Source organism: Dendronephthya gigantea, unplaced genomic scaffold (assembly GCF_004324835.1).
Source record: "Dendronephthya gigantea isolate DGI-Jeju-01 unplaced genomic scaffold, DenGig_1.0 000081F, whole genome shotgun sequence".
In the NCBI taxonomy this organism is placed as follows: Eukaryota; Metazoa; Cnidaria; class Anthozoa; order Malacalcyonacea; family Nephtheidae; genus Dendronephthya; species Dendronephthya gigantea.
The window spans coordinates 822488-841260 of NW_021163091.1; positions in this window are offsets into that span (position 1 = coordinate 822488).

Here is an 18773-nt window from a genome sequence, read left to right on the forward strand (position 1 = left end):
GTTTCGCATTTGGTAAATCCGCATTTGTTCATTTATGCTAGATATGTGTTACATGGGCAGTGAAACAGTGCCATGAAATTGAACCTAGGGAGCTAAGAGTTGAGTTGACTGGTAATCCACCATGGTTAAAAAAAAGTTTTAAATGGTGTCTGTCTCACTTCGCCCTGGTGTCTGACATACTTTGCCGCAAGTATAAGAAATGGTTGAAAAAGATTATCTTGGGTAAAAAGTGGGCTTATGCACACCCCCCCCCCCCAAGTTGCACAGTACTTTTTTGGGGAGGTCTAAATTTAAAAAAATGTCCACTGCTTTGTTGGACCAGGCCTAAAACAATTTTAATCATTTTTAGGTATGGTCAGATAAAGCAATGAACAAAATCAATGAATCCTTCTTTTTTAAAAATGAAGTCCATATAGTCTATACTCCTGGTAGAATGTACAAGGACAAACACAAGGTAAATACATTGCTAGTGGAGGCCTTATTCAATGTTCTATTAAATTTGTTTCTTGTTTGTATAAAAATTATACATGTATTTACAATACTTATGGAAGACTATAGTTCCTGGTCTCATCTGTAAAGGTAGATTACAGTCGGTAACATAAACAAACGCTGTGTTTACATATTGCATCGCTATATCTCTTAAAATATCCTGCCCTATCAGAATATTTATTACCATTTTAGTTAACTATTGATAAGAGATACAGTTTATGTTCAAAGAAATGCAAAACATCGAAAATTTCTAAATCATGAAGTCCCCCGTATGAGCAGAACCGATGCGTAGAAGCTGCTGTAATATAATATGAAATTTAACCCACCACTACCAGTTGCCTAAAAACCTTTACCAGAAGACAATTTGATGAAATATTAAATTTACATCAATACATTTTATACTAGTTCGAGAATGAAATGGGTCGAACTTTCACCGCAAAATACGTAACATGTCGAAACTTGTTACTCCGGCGTCAGCGACGGAGTTGAAAATTCGCCTTGGTTTTGTTTTGTTGTTTTTTTTTTTTTTTATTTTTCGTCGTCGCAAGTCTGAAATGGCGGGAAACTTTCTAGTACTTAAAGTGTGTATGTGACTGTATTTATTTACGTCCCAGTCTTATCTCCCAAGAGTTGTGGTGCACAGCTTTGGCTAATTTTCCGATGCGCGATTCGATTTCGCTCGTATGATACGGCAATTCTTTCAAGAGGAACAAATAAACCGTTGTTTTCATGCTCTTCGATTAAGTTTAGATTGAATTGGAGTAAGAATATATTTAATACATGTAGATTCTGGTCCTATTTTAATAATATCGCTGCTATTTCGCCGTTTAACAAGATGATGTGGTCGTGTATGGGCGCGTTGACACGTCGTAGTTTGCACAGGATTGAAGATATAATATATAAGCGCAAATTCCAAAGGCTAAATGTGAGACAAAGCGAATGTATCATGCGGTTTGTTTATATTTTCGAACAATTGAACTTCTATATTTTTTAAAGTACGATGTGCTGCTGAATTTCGCGATCGAACATTTAGCTTCGTAAGGCATCTAAATGCGAATATGAATTGTATTGTTTATGTTCAGAAGCTCTATATTAAAGACTGGCACGTGCGCCGGAGTTAACGCCAGAACAGGCGTCTTGTTTTTTATAAAATTCCCCCATACGTTGTAAACAAATCGAGTTTATCCTACAATTCGACGAATTCGTTAACAAAAAATATTCAAGCTTCTTTATAACAATTTTTAATGTGAATTTACCACATTTACTCTATACTCTATACCAATTAAAATATTTGTTCCGAAGATGCTATTTAATACGGCATTTTACAGGCTTTTATAATATAAATATGTCGTTCATTTAATTCAATGAACAGTGATTCTATAAACAGAACAAAACAACCGCTAACAATCAAAATTTGAACTTTAATGATTATTTTTGTACCTGGAGAGCTTCATTGTCATTCTTTTAATCAGAAGATTCTAGTTGACTCCCAAATTGATATTTTTAAAGAATTCAGAACGGTTTTACTTTATCAGTTTATATAATCTAACCAGCAACAACAGCTGGGCATTTTGTACGGAGCATGCGCGAACTTGGCATCCACGCACACGAAACGCCTTCGTAGTTTTCGGAAAGACCTCGTATATTTAAATTTAAATAATGGCGGCTGATAGGAGTGAAGATAGTTGAATATCTTTTGCAGTAAAAGAAAGAATTCGGCACTTTACGAAAAGAAGAATATCATGTACGTGTAACTGCTGGTTTTGTTGTATCTTGTGGTACAAAACATGGCATTGAGAAAGCATCTGAATGATCTAAATTAGCAAACAATATGTTGGTTTGTCACACTCACAACTTTGTTCGTCACTTTCGTGTGGAAATTAAGAATTTCAGTCACAATGTGGTCGTCGTTGGTTAGTTAGCAGTTAAGGAAGCATTTATTGCAGGAAGCTTAAGCCTTTCAGTCATTTGTCAGCTTTCAGCTGGACATTAACTTAAAAAAGCCACCAGAATCTTCACAGTGGGACTATGGCATGAGAGTATTGAAACCAAAATAGTTATGTTCATTTTATCAGATGTTGATCTTTCCATATTAATCAATTTATAAAATATATACAACTGTGCTATGCAAACAATCTCGACTCCTCTACATCATTTATTTAATAATTTTTATAAAAAAAAAGTGAAATATGGACAGCTATAGCAACAGTCTCAGGCCAAATTGAGCTCAAACATATATATTTCCACCTCCCTTAGGAAAATGAAAGGTTCTAAAGATTCCCCATTATTGTATTTTGATGCAAGCAATGTTATACTAAATTTTTGCTCAAATAATTTTATTATACTCTAGTTAAATGATCAGAAATAGGAAGTAACATATCCCACAGGCTAATTTATATGTTTGTTTACAGACAAAAATAAGTATTGTGCGCATTTTTCTCAGCATGCCCACTAACTTTTTTATAAAGTTTGAACAATATGGATAGTTTTAAGTCATGTTTCGGAGAGAGGCACTGGTAAAAATTTTAAAATATTTTTATATATGTGCCACAGCATCACATAATTTCACAAAGCAAGCATGGCTATATTAAAGTTTGCGGTTAGATTCTTAAAACTTACCAAATCAACAGGACTTTTCATAATTCATAACAACCAATACTTGGACATATTAAAATCACTTTTGCAGCAATTTTTACATCATAACAAACTCATGCAGAAGGAAGTTCGTAAGTATGTTACAATATGGCATTTTCAGAGTATAAGTGGTTTGTGAAATTACAACATCTAGAGCATTTTTCCCATGAGTGGCTAATGTTTCAATAAAACAAAACATGATTTAACTTTCATAAAATATACTTTATAACTGAAGGCAAAGGTCAGTTTTCACGAAATCGAAAGAGGAAAAGGTGTTATTTCTATAGAAAAATGCATGTTAAGGTACTTATTATTTCGCGTGAGAAGGGACAAATAGATTAATGAACACACCAGTGGAAACAACAATATGTCAGCTTCTGTCAAGAGTAAAATAGGGTTAATTCGTTGTTTGCATACTGCTGTAACCAGGTCCTGAAACTTTGACAATGAGTGAAATACTTCAACTTGTCGCCCATTTGCAAATAAAAATCCTTCGCAAATATTTACGAGAGAATGTCGTTATACCCTTGTATGCAAGCACGGGAACGTAATCTTTGAATACACCCTTTTATTTTCATGAACAAACCAGTAAAAAAGGAGAAAAAGCTCCTCAAAATACATGTTTTTGGCGTTCGAAGAATTAAATTCTCTTGAAGAAATGCGCCCGCAATTTTTAGACAGCGACAACAAAATGCCCAGCTGTTACCAGCAACTATAAATTCCAGGGCTCTCAGAAGCACTGAGCTATAATATAATTCCTGGAGGACCGGCCCGCGACCAAAAAGTGAAGCAAAAAACATGGCGGATTTCGGCGTTTGCTGACGCCAGATTGACGCCACTGGTTCCTATTCGCCATGGTAGTTACCACTGACCAAGGCTCAATTCTGAGCCCGCTACAAATGCACTCCCCCCTGGTTTTTGTTAAAAATAGTATTCAGTTCTCATTATTATATTTTCCGAAAAAAATTTAAACGTCAGTCAATATTTTTGAACTGAAAACTTTTTGATCAGATATCGTTCGACGTTTTTGTGAAGATATGAAAGTCGTACACGTTACTTCTGTCAAAAACAGGAAACAAATACCAGATATATAATAAAACTTCAAGAAATTTGCCGAAACGAAAATGCAGTTGACTGACAGGTAAATATAATATTCATAAATTTCATTTTTTCGATAAAATTTCACCATTTTTTTTCGTTAACAGTCTTTAGATAGATGTCGTTGCTTATATATTTTAATATTTGACCAAAAGACGGCGGCACGAGAAGTCAAATGTATAGTTTGAAGTTTGAACAACTACAAAAGATTACCCTATAGTTTGGAAGTAATTTATTTTACATATTACATACATATTTCAGGCATTTTCTTCCAAAGAACGCTAAAAGGTAACATGATGTAAATTCAAGTCCAAAAAAACAGAGGCTAACTGGCTAAGAATCATTGGGAGGATGAAGATGTGCAATTTCAACCAAGGGTAGCCTGCCTATTTGTTTAGCTGGATTTCATTAGCCAGAAGAAATAGTTTTTCTGTACTGAACTATATCAGCATATATCATGTTATTTGATGAGCTTATTAGCTTAAACCTATAAGGATGAACTATCAAATTGAAAGCTTCCAGGAGTCAGCACCATGCAGTGGTCAACACTATAATTATCTGACTGCACAGGCCATGCTCTTTCCATGGTATAAACAATTTATGGCCCCTGTGCAGGTCATATGCTTTTCTATATTTGCAAATGATAATGGCATAATGCAGAGGCTGCATTAAGGAAGATTAGAACCAGGGATGTTTATAGGCCAAGATAGCCATGGTAATTATTATTGTTATATGCAAAGGGCTTACCAGCTTCTCCCAGATTAGCCTGCAATGACTGGAAAGGTTGGGAAATGAAATAAAACAAAGCCTTACCAATTGTAATAAATTTATTTCTTTTAATAAAACATTGTAATTATGAAAATAATAAAACAGTTTCTGTATTTAAGAATGTGTGTAGTTCCTGGGTATAATAGTATGGTTGTCTCAATTTAATTTTCCAGAATTTTGCATAACATGCCTCCACTTGATCTACCAAACCCTATGTTATCCCTGCAAAAAGAAAGATATGTCAGAGATTAATCGTATGTATAATACACCCTGTAAGTGTTCACAAAATTAGTACAGATAATTTAGTGTCAGCTACTGAGCCCATGATGATGCCTCAGTTGGCAAGTTATTCTGAGACCTTGCTCCTTCAGATTATATTTTTGTTCCTATTGCGTCCTTTATATACTTTGATGTAATATATCTTGTATGATTTTTCATGAAAAGATGGGCTATAGACACATTGATGATTGATCTGGTTAGACCTGAGTTTTGGCTCAACTACATGGATTTAAATCAGTGTAAAATATAATGCATAAACAAATATTAATAGAAATATGTTGTAGTTAAACAAATTAAATGTTAGTAAATATATCATTTCTGTTTTCAGATCTTTCATAGCCGTCGAACTACGAAGCTATATTTTTTACTTGACGTTCAGAGTTCAAACATCAAAATTGCGAAAGCCTTTTTAAAACTCTTACCTGAGTGCAAATCGCCAAAAATTTCCTCTTTAATGAGTAAATTGCGGTAGGAACAAGCAGAGCAAATAGCTGCTTCTTTGTTGAAGTTGAAAAGAACCAGCAAAAAAGGAAAAAAATCCATGTTTTTGTTCAAAAACAAAAAATTTTGTAAAAACCAAATCCTGTTTTTATCGAAAACCAGGAGGGTGCTCGCATTTTTTCATGCTTTGGATCGCGGTTGGTCAGTGGTAACTACCATTGCAAATAAGAACCAGTGGCGTCAATCTGGCGTCAGCAAAGGCCAAAATCCGCCATGTTTTTTGCTTCACTTTTTGTATTTCAAAACATTAGGAGCCGGTCACTGAGCTATAATATCCTGGAGGACCGGCTCGCGACCAAAAAGTGAAGCAAAAAACATGGCGGATTTCGGCGTTTGCTGACGCCAGATTGACGCCACTGGTTCCTATTCGCCATGGTAGTTACCACTGACCAAGGCTCAATTCTGAGCCCGCTACAAATGCACTCCCCCCTGGTTTTTGTTAAAAATAGCATTCAGTTCTCATTATTATATTTTCCGAAAAAAATTTAAACGTCAGTCAATATTTTTGAACTGAAAACTTTTTGATCAGATATGTTAGACGTTTTTGTGAAGATATCAAAGTCGTACACGTTACTTCTGTCAAAAACAGGAAACAAATAACAGATAATAATAAAACTTCAAGAAATTTGCCGAAACGAAAATGCAGTTGACTGACAGGTAAATATATTATTCATAAATTTCATTTTTTAGATAAAACTTCACCATTTTTTTTCGTTAACAGTCTTTAGATAGATGTCGTTGCTTATATATTTTAATATTTGACCAAAAGACGGCGGCACGAGAAGTCAAATGTATAGTTTGAAGTTTGAACAACTACTAAAAAGATTACCCTATACTTTGGAAGTAATTTATTTTACATATTACATACATATTTCAGGCATTTTCTTCCAAAGAACGCTAAAAGGTAACATGATGTAAATTCAAGTCCAAAAAAACAGAGGCTAACTGGCTAAGAATCATTGGGAGGATGAAGATGTGCAATTTCAACCAAGGGTAGCCTGCCTATTTGTTTAGCTGGATTTCATTAGCCAGAAGAAATAGTTTTTCTGTACTGAACTATATCAGCATATATCATGTATATTGATGAGCTTATTAGCTTAAACCTATAAGGATGAACTATCAAATTGAAAGCTTCCAGGAGTCAGCACCATGCAGTGGTCAACACTATAATTATCTGACTGCACAGGCCATGCTCTTTCCATGGTATAAAACCAATAATTATGGCCCCTGTGCAGGTCATATGCTTTTCTATATTTGCAAATGATAATGGCATAATGCAGAGGCTGCATTAAGGAAGATTAGAACCAGGGATGTTTATAGGCCAAGATAGCCATGGTAATTATTATTGATTATATGCAAAAGGGGCTTACCAGCTTCTCCCAGATTAGCCTGCAATGACTGGAAAGGTTGGGAAATGAAATAAACAAAGCCTTACCAATTGTAATATTTATTTTCTTTTAATAAAACATTGTAATTTATGAAAATAATAAAACAGTTTCTGTATTTAAGAATGTGTGTAGTTCCTGGGTATAATAGTATGGTTGTCTCAATTTAATTTTCCAGAATTTTGCATAACATGCCTCCACTTGATCTACCAAACCCTATGTTATCCCTGCAAAAAGAAAGATATGTCAGAGATTAATCGTATGTATAATACACCCTGTAAGTGTTCACAAAATTAGTACAGATAATTTAGTGTCAGCTACTGAGCCCATGATGATGCCTCAGTTGGCAAGTTATTCTGAGACCTTGCTCCTTCAGATTATATTTTTGTTCCTATTGCGTCCTTTATATACTTTGATGTAATATATCTTGTATGATTTTTCATGAAAAGATGGGCTATAGACACATTGATGATTGATCTGGTTAGACCTGAGTTTTGGCTCAACTACATGGATTTAAATCAGTGTAAAATATAATGCATAAACAAATATTAATAGAAATATGTTGTAGTTAAACAAATTAAATGTTAGTAAATATATCATTTCTGTTTTCAGATCTTTCATAGCCGTCGAACTACGAAGCTATATTTTTTACTTGACGTTCAGAGTTCAAACATCAAAATTGCGAAAGCCTTTTTAAAACTCTTACCTGAGTGCAAATCGCCAAAAATTTCCTCTTTAATGAGTAAATTGCGGTAGGAACAAGCAGAGCAAATAGCTGCTTCTTTGTTGAAGTTGAAAAGAACCAGCAAAAAAGGAAAAAAATCCATGTTTTTGTTCAAAAACAAAAAATTTTGTAAAAACCAAATCCTGTTTTTATCGAAAACCAGGAGGGTGCTCGCATTTTTTCATGCTTTGGATCGCGGTTGGTCAGTGGTAACTACCATTGCAAATAAGAACCAGTGGCGTCAATCTGGCGTCAGCAAAGGCCAAAATCCGCCATGTTTTTTGCTTCACTTTTTGTATTTCAAAACATTAGGAGCCGGTCACTGAGCTATAATATAATTCCTGGAGGACCGGCTCGCGACCAAAAAGTGAAGCAAAAAACATGGCGGATTTCGGCGTTTGCTGACGCCAGATTGACGCCACTGGTTCCTATTCGCCATGGTAGTTACCACTGACCAAGGCTCAATTCTGAGCCCGCTACAAATGCACTCCCCCCTGGTTTTTGTTAAAAATAGTATTCAGTTCTCATTATTATATTTTCCGAAAAAAATTTAAACGTCAGTCAATATTTTTGAACTGAAAACTTTTTGATCAGATATCGTTCGACGTTTTTGTGAAGATATGAAAGTCGTACACGTTACTTCTGTCAAAAACAGGAAACAAATACCAGATATATAATAAAACTTCAAGAAATTTGCCGAAACGAAAATGCAGTTGACTGACAGGTAAATATAATATTCATAAATTTCATTTTTTCGATAAAATTTCACCATTTTTTTTCGTTAACAGTCTTTAGATAGATGTCGTTGCTTATATATTTTAATATTTGACCAAAAGACGGCGGCACGAGAAGTCAAATGTATAGTTTGAAGTTTGAACAACTACTAAAAAGATTACCCTATAGTTTGGAAGTAATTTATTTTACATATTACATACATATATTACAGGCATTTTCTTCCAAAGAACGCTAAAAGGTAACATAATGTAAATTCAAGTCCAAAGAAACAGAGGCTAAGAATCATTGGGAGGATGAAGATGTGCAATTTCAACCAAGGGTAGCCTGCCTATTTGTTTAGCTGGATTTCATTAGCCAGAAGAAATAGTTTTTCTGTACTGAACTATATCAGCATATATTGTATATTGATGAGCTTATTAGCTTAAACCTATAAGGATGAACTATTAAATTGAAAGCTTCCAGGAGTCAGCACCATGCAGTGGTCAACACTATAATTGTCTGACTGCACAGGCTATGCTCTTTCCATGGTATAAAACCAATAATTATGGCCCCTGTGCAGGTCATATGCTTTTCTATATTTGCAAATGATAATGCAGAGGCTGCATTAAGGAAGATTAGAACCAGGGATGTTTATAGGCCAAGATAGCCATGGTAATTATTATTGATTATATGCAAAAGGGGCTTAACCAGCTTCTGTCAGATTAGCCTGCAATGACTGGAAAGGTTCTTTGGAAATGAAATAAACAAAGGCTTACCAATTGTAATATTTATTTTCTTTTAATAAAACATTGTAAGTTGTAAAAATAATAAAACAGTTTCTGTATTTAAGAATGTGTGTAGTTCATGGGTATAATAGTATGGTTGTCTCAATTTAATTCTCCAGAATTTTGCATAACATGCCTCCACTTGATCTACCAAACCCTATGTTATCCCTGCAAAAAGAAAGATATGTCAGAGATTAACTGTATGTATAATACACCCTGTAAGTGTTGACAAAATTAGTACAGATAATTTAGTGTCAGCCACTGAGGCCATGATGATGCCTCAGTTGGAAGTGTGAGTGAATTTAGGCAAGTTATTCTCAGACCTTGCTCCTTCAGATTATATTTTTGTTCCTATTGCATCCTTTATATACTTTGATCTAATATATCTTGTATGATTTTTCATGAAAAGATGGGCTATAGACACATTGATGATTGATCTGGTTAGACCTTAGTTTTGGCTCAACTACATGGATTTAAATCAGTGTAAAATATAATGGATAAACAAATATAATAGAAATATGTTTAGTTAAACAAATTGAATGTTAGTAAATTTATCATTTCTTTTTTCAGATCTTTCATAGCCGTCGAACTACGAAGCTATATTTTTTACTTGACGTTCAGAGTTCAAACATCAAAATTGCGAAAGCCTTTTTAAAACTCTTACCTGAGTGCAAATCGCCAAAAATTTCCTCTTTAATGAGTAAATTGCGGTAGGAACAAGCAGAGCAAATAGCTGCTTCTTTGTAGAAGTTGAAAAGAACCAGCAAAAAAGGAAAAAAATCCATGTTTTTGTTCAAAAACAAAAAATTTCGTAAAAACAAAATCCTGTTTTTATCGAAAACCAGGAGGGTGCTCGCATTTTTTCATGCTTTGGATCGCGGTTGGTCAGTGGTAACTACCATTGCAAATAAGAACCAGTGGCGTCAATCTGGCGTCAGCAAAGGCTAAAATCCGCCATGTTTTTTGCTTCACTTTTTGTATTTCAAAACATTAGGAGCCGGTCCTCCAGGAATTATATTATAGCTCAGTGGAGCCGGTCCTCCAGGAATTATATTATAGCTCAGTGCTCAGAAGTCAGAACGTCATGCCGAATATTCCTTAGACTCGGCTGTAAAAATTCCTTAAATGAGAAAAAAATTCCTCAAAATCTGAAAATCCCGTGAAAATAGTTTTTAGCATTGCAATTTGCAAAATGGCGGTTCTGAATCAGGCAATGAAACAGAAGTAAGTCCTCCAAAAAAGGCGAAAATCGTAAAATAAAAGTAGAAATATATAATTGAACTAGAAATGATCAGTGAATTATCTTTTAGGAATGAAAACAGTGTGACAAAACACTGTAATAAGTAACGTTATTTTTGAGAATTCTTTGTTTTGGGGATGTTTTTAATTTAAAAATTAAAAAAATTACCCGGTTTCAAACTTCCTTAAAAATTCTTTAAAACTTCTATTTCCTTAAAAGTCTCCTTAAAAGAGCATAGTTTTCTTCAATTTCCTTAAAAATGAGAGCCCTGACCACTCAGTGGCCCTGACTAATTCAGCAATCAGCAACCTTGTACCCAGTGTCTTTTCTCCCTACGAGTAAAGAACCTGGGTACGAGCATAGGCAGCCCAATGGCGACTCGCGTGTTCAGGCAATGTAGGCATTATAGTATATATATATATATATATCCTAAGGTAGGCAACTTCAATCCCAATATTCACATAGACACATGCAAACAATCCGAAAATACTTCAATTAATCCCTAAAACTAAACTAAAATAACAGCAGAAATGAAATCTACGATAATTTTACCACATACTGGCTATATCGTAATATTGAAAACAAGTTATGGAAGCAAGAAAAATGCGGAAAGCTTTTGATATTTTACTCATTTTTTGAATGGGCCGATGCTGGACCCGCGCTGTTGACTTTTGAGAACGTTGAAAATGACGAGTTTGTAATCTGATTGGCTGCTTTTTGTTCTCGCTGTTGTGACAGCCAATCAGATTACAAACTCGTCATTTTCAACGTTCTCAAAAGTCAACAGCGCGGGTCCAGCATCGGCCCATTCAAAAAATGAGTAAAATATCAAAAGCTTTCCGCATTTTTCTTGCTTCCATAACTTGTTTTCAATATTACGATATAGCCAGTATGTGGTAAAATTATCGTAGATTTCATTTCTGCTGTTATTTTAGTTTAGTTTTAGGGATTAATTGAAGTATTTTCGGATTGTTTGCATGTGTCTATGTGAATATTGGGATTGAAGTTGCCTACCTTAGGATATATATATACTATATAATGCCCATATGATAATGCCTACATTGCCTGAACACGCGAGTCGCCATTGGGCTGCCTATGGTACGAGGTTGCAAATTCAGCAAATGTGTAACACCTCTCGCCAGTGAACTCTAAAAAGACTGGAACGATAACTTGGCCGCCATCTTTGAAGCCAGCACTGATGGCCGCCATGAAGGCCAAGAGTTGAAATTACACCACCAAAACAACGCCGGTTTTTATACACAAATCCATCTCATCTGATCATGAATAAAAGCTTAAAACAAGCATTGACACTTAGATTTTACTAAAAAACAAGTTTTATGAACGTGAAAAGGTGCAAACGTATTTTTTTTGCGAGTTGAAGGCGAAGTTTTTTTTCGGCCCGTTCAAATTCTTTAAATATTTCAAGTACAAAGCTGGTACCTCGCCGGTTTTTACAGTAAGATGATGCGGATTACTTACAGTAGGAGGCAAAAGTTTGAGTCCAGTCGTTGTAGAATTCCAGTATTAAATCCTGGCAGCGTATTGGAGTTAAGACATGCGTGCTAGTGTTTCAGTACTGTAAACTATATTAATTGCACACTGTTTTGGTCCTAATGATCTAAATTATAACAAAATAAAGTTCTCATTCCTTTACACTGCCCAAGATGGGTAGGAAAAAGGGCAAAGTGATGGTGCACAAGGACAAATAGTTCCATTAAGTATTGAAGGATTCTTTCCTCGTAAGATCGCAGAAGAAGTGAGAATTTAAAAAGGTGGTATGCAACTAACCTTGGAGAGGTTCGAAGAAACTAAATCCTACTCAAGCAAACTTTTAGCTGCTTTGGTCATGCTCGGTTTGGCAATATTGAAAGATATAATAGGATCCTAATTAAGAAAAGTAATCATTCTTCAAGGACATGGAATTTCATCTGGTACAAAGATGATCGCACGTCTAACTACATGATAATCACCCTAAGCACATGCACATCTTCTATGTGCCAGAAATCGTTTAGAAGCAAACTCATTCTGGTGATCTCGTTGTCATGGCTTTCCACCTCATATTCCAGATCTAAAACCTATGGAGCACTTGTAGAACCGTTTTAACCGGAAGAGGGCGAGGCACAGACCCGCCAGCCAGGCTGACTTGAGGCAAGTGGTCAACGAATGCTGGCAAGGTATTGAACGTGTGACATTAAAAAACCTATGGAATCTATGCGAGCAAGAATAAAGGTCATTTCAAGAGCAAAAAAGAGGGAACTAAGCAATGACATGTAAATGCATGTTTGCACATTAAAATACGTAAAAATGAATATCATAACATCTCATAGTTGTTGTACAGCATGTATTTTTCTGTTTACTTGTTTACTTTTTTCTAGTTCACTTATCGGTAAGGTTTTCTGTAGAATATTAATATATGCTGCTGAAACAAAGAAATACAGTCACTGGACTCAAACTTTTGCCTCCTACTGTAGGTCTATCAAAAAAGGGTAAATTTGTTGTTTAAAGTTGAAGTGGTCAAATAAAAATTGCACTTTTCTGGCAATTATTTTCCAAAAAATACGATTTTTACGGAATTCTCACTCTCCCCAGTTCTTTTGAAGGCTTGATTTGCTCGCGCGGCTCCCACCTTAATCAGCAAATTGTATTCAAATCGGCTTCATCCAATGACTAGTCTTTATTGTTGAGTTATCGTTCCAGTCTTATTAGAGTTCACTGCCTCTCGCAAGATATAACCTGTTTGGCTAAAATGAGATTTCGGGTTTCAAGGGTTTCGAACCAATCATTGAATAGAATTTAGAATTTTAATTATATTTATTAATTTCCGGAAGTCAATATGCTTGCCATGTGATTGTTGCAAGTAGATCACGGATCTCATTATGTCTTCGATGGATAAAACCTCCTTTTAGGCACGGCAGGGCATGATCCACCGTGAGCGATATTCGTCATCGATAACGCATGTAGATTGCATCACGCTTGGTCAGAATGTAGTCCTCATCAGCAAGTGGCAGAGCTGTTAGCCAAGCTGAGGATCCTTTCAACTGGGCGGGGTCATATGCTCGAATCTGCTCTTCACGTATGCTCGATCTTAAGTTCTGTAGCAGCAACGAGCTCCCAGCTTGACGTTGTTTTGCGATCTCATGGCGAAGATTGTGGATGGAATTCCCATGTTCTGCTGATGGTGTTTCTCTCTACTTGAGAGAACATGACAGACGGTTGTGAAGTTCAAATGCTCTTCATCAAAGATGTCGTTGAAGATCGGAATACCAAGACCTTCCACACGAGCTGGAAGCGAAACCAATTGTCGCTCATGGATGGACAAGCTACGATTATCGAGGAGCGCATGAAGGAGCTTCAGGTTGATGGTTTCGTCAACAAGCTGCATCGCCATCATGATACCTGGAACGGGACGAATGTGGTAAGTAAATCTGTGCCGAAAAACAAAGAAACAAAGCCGTGTATGCTGCTAGGGTTTGGAATTTGGCATTTCACACAAAACGTGAAGTTGCTGGCACCATTTTCGAACTAATGAACTAATATACTTATCTTCTCCGTCATCCGATCCAAGATATCCTCCTAGATACTCATGCCCTTCACTTGAAATTCGTACATTAGTTTCAGCAAAGATCTCAATGGCAGTCTGCTCTAGGTGTGGCTTCACAATCAACCAGGACCTATTAGCTCGCGGGTCGGTAACCATGACTCGGACCATGCACGGCAATCTTCTCCCACCAGGCACGCAGTTGCATCAACTTACCTGCACCAATAAGGTCATCCGCGTACACAACATGCCTTATATCACTAGCTTCATCAGATTTAATCATGAGCAGGAGAGGGGTAATGGCGACGGCGTATAACGGCATGGCTAACGGATCACCTTGCGCGGTGCCTTCCACTGATGCAATTTCTTTACCACCTTGCACGAACAATCTCGAAGCTGTTACATAACAATTGAACGTATAAACAGCCATTGCGACTGTTTATGACAAATGTACTGAATGTTATGTAACATGACCTTCCGGTTGATGGAATTGAACGCATTGGTGGCGTCTACCAGTAACAGCATCTGTTTCTTCTTCTTCAAAAATCTCCGAAGTGGCGTGAACAGCTGCCTCGCAGCCTGAGTGTTGTCCTGCACATAGCTCTAAGTCTCACGCGCTAGCCATAATTTGTGGCTTGATGGCAAAGACAATTGATTTTCCAATGATCCGTCGTAGAACCTCTCCAATCCCAATCGGTCTGACCCCAGGGTTCTTGTCCAGATTATTAAGTCCAGGTATTAAGTGACACGCTAAGAAGGCCTCTAAGCTGGTGGTCTGATCTGCTCCAATAACGATCGTAGATCTTTGCCAGCATTTCCATAGTTGCGAGACACCAAAATATGCCGCCATCCAAGTGCGTCAAGACCTGAAGGACCAGCAGCACCTTGAGTCCTCAATGCTGATTTTGCTATGGCTGCCTCGTCGATGTTGGCGAATAACGCTGGATCGACATACGGAACTTCACCATAAATCATGACGGAATTGTCCTCAGGTTGTGCAGGTGGATGTTTCTGCAAGAGGTCCTTGTACACAACGTCATTGAAGAGGAAGAACTCCACCAGATGATTGTTCATCCAACAAACGTAGAGCTGCGTTCACTTTGCCACGAAACATGAGACTAGCGATGTTACTCGCGCATGCGCATAACTTACAAAACCACCCAACGTCGACCGTCCATAACATAGAATTTGGACGACTTTGGATTCGATTATGTTCTCCGGGGTTCCGGATGTAATTCCTAATCTCCGAGCGGAATGTAAAACATGCTCATTTATCGATTCTGGCACTGTTATTTCGGCTACCAATTCACAGTTTTTCATAAGGCACCATTTCACATGCCTCTCCCCCAACCTCATTTATTGCATCTCAAGCAACAAATGTAGTTTACTATAGATCGGTGAAACTGGAACATCTCTAAGGGTAAGGTTTGGTGAACACCGTAAGTTGATTAACAACCACCGAACCACGATAACACCAAGCCTGTTGCCAGACACTTTACCTCTGGTAATCATTGTGTCACGGACATGAAAATTAAAGTCCTCTGTCCAATTTCCGGTACTAACACGTACGATAGCTGTAAACGACAAGAAATGCGACTCACCCACAGTCTTGGCACTCTCCATCTATTCTCGTGGGACTTATAAGGAAAAGAACATTTTCGCCATGTTTGATGACATTTGAATTGCAAAAGAAGAAAATCCTTTGTTAAAATCATCCAACATGACGACGATGACGAAACGTGCATACCACCTGTTCAGAATACTGCGAGAAATGTGTGTAATGGATCCACATATTGTTCTGGAATAGTGTTCAGTCTATTATATATGCGTTCAACCAAGCGTTTCACAGTAATTGTTCGCATAATACACAGTACAATGATTTCATGTATTTTCAATTTTCATGTCTAAATGCACTTTTTAGACACTTTTACACATTGAATCTCCCACTCAATTCTATAGCCATCACATCACCGAGCATCACTGGCGGTCAAAAAGGAACCGCTCAAAACAAGTTAAAATGCTCTCAAATGAACGTAACTGTCCCTCTAACAATATATACGAGTAAATATAGACTAGATTACATGCTAAGCTATATGAAATATTAATATTCTGTCTTCCCTCCTTTGGCCTTATTATTGATGACGGCCTTACACCGGCGTGGCATGCTTTCTGTTGGTGGTAATCTTCACAGTCAAAAGAAATTCATCCTATGGACAGTCTTTACAGCAACGCAAAAATCATGGACGCTTTATGAATGAATTCCTTTCTTGTACTATCCCCTTGACATTGTCCCACAGATTTACAATAGGGCTAAGGTCTTTTGACTGTGCAGGCCAATCTATTTCTGTCACTCCCTCTTCCTGAAACCATTGTTTGACTATATCTTGCATGGAACTTTGGCAGGTTGCATTACGTTATTGAAATATTGTTTGGAATAAGAGAATTATACAAAATGCCAATGAAGCTCTCTCCTATTCACAATGCTCGAAATAAAGCATGAATGAAAAATACCACTAATTGATGTAAATAATAGGGTTTAATGGAGCGTGTAGGGCTGTGGGATAGCTATAAATAAGGTGGTTCTCGCTGCATTCAACACTTCAAATTTGATCAAGCGCCCGGGGAGATTCTGTTACGGTCTTATCCACGAATTTTCCAGCGAAGCATTCCTATGGCCGAAGCGCCTCAAATGCCACAACAAGTTGTGGTACAAGATAATCAACCTCCAGTCGATGCTGAACCTCATGTTGTGCCTGTCCCTGAGCCCGTTGAAGCCGAACAGGAGAATTTGGAGGTATAATAACTGTACAGTTCGTTAACTTTTTAATTTTCATAGCTACTAACATATAAGACCCGTTGTCGTTGGACCAAATTTCCCCTATATGTAGAGCAAGTTGTCACCCTTATTTGTTTTGTGTCAGGGTCTGGCGTCTCAGCCGTCTCTATCAGCTCCTCAATTGAGGGATTGGTTTCATGGGAATTTGTTTTACGCCGGCGCACGTGTAAGCTTTGAATGTTTACATATGTCGGCTGGGGAAGCTTTTTCTTGGCCTATACGATAAACGAAGTAGACTATTTTCAATTCCATAACATTTGAGTTCAAAGTTTACTCGAGGTGGAATAATTTCGGTTCAAAACAGCCCGCTGAATGATCACTGTTAATGGTTACCACATGTATAGCGTTACGGATATTATATATTATGTCAGTTTAGGTTTTTAGTCAGACTTTATCCGGAGTGAAATGATTTTTGTCGGCGAGGGACCGCTTAATGATCACTAACGGGAGTCAATTTCTGAATGTGTTTTGAGCTCTGGATTATTATATCAATTTATGCTTCAGACTTTACCCAGAGTGAAATGATCTTTGTTGGCAAGGGACCGCTTAATGATCACTTACGGGAGTCAATTTCTGAATGTGTATTGAGCTCTGGATTATTATTATACCAGTTTATGTTTTCAGAGTTACCCTGAGTGAAATGATTTTTGTTGGCAAGGGACCGCTTAATGATCACTAACGGGAGTCAATTTCTGAATGTGTATTGAGCTCTGGATTATTATACCAGTTTCTGTTTTCAGATTTACCCTGAGTGAAATGATTTTTGTTGGCAAGGGACCGCTTAATGATCACTTACGGGAGTCAATTTCTGAATCTATTTTGAGCTCTGGATTATTATTATACCAGTTTATGTTTTCAGATTTACCCAGAGTGAAATGATTTTTGTGGGCAAAGGACCGCTTAATGATCACTTACGGGAGTCAATTTCTGAATGTGTATTGAGCTCTGGATTATTATATCAGTTTATGTTCAGATTTACCCAGAGTGAAATGATTTTTGTCGGCAAGGGACCGCTTAATGATCACTTACGGGAGTCAATTTCTGAATGTGTATTGAGCTCTGGATTATTATTATATCAGTTTATGTTCAGATTTACCCAGAGTGAAATGATTTTTGTCGGCAAGGGACCGCTTAATGATCACTAACGGGAGTCGATTTCTGAATGTGTTTGAGCTCTGGATGATTATATCAGTTTATGTTTTCAGACTTACCCACAATGAAATGGTTTTTGTCGGCAAGGGACCGCTTAATGATCACCATTTAATTTGTGCCTGGCACATGTCGATATTTAATATACTTGCAAAATTTAGCTAATTTGACATGCACGATTTACTAAATGTCAGTTATGGTTCATTCGGTTCGAAATGAAATTACTCGTTCTCCGATGTTTTTAAAGTGTTGACCGCTTAATTTAGATTTTGAAAAGAAAGTATGAGGAGTTAAAGAACAAAGTCGACTCTTTGACGAAATCGTCTGTAGACACATTACTTACGAAGATTCGTAATCTCGCATCCCGTCCGAGCGCCGAATTCTCGCGCTTTGAAGCGATGGATATACTTGAAGCCATCAAGAATTCCGCTCAGGACAACCAGCACGAGAAGGCTAATTATTACAGATTGACATACGAAACTCTTCGTTCGAAGCTACATTCCAGCTCCGATGAGAAATTCCGAGCCTTCTTATTACCACTGTTGGGGGATAAGGACCAGGAAAAAATTTTAGATATTGTGGCCAAGGTTGAGAAGAATGATCGTCGACAGACAAAGCATGTACTAACGGGTG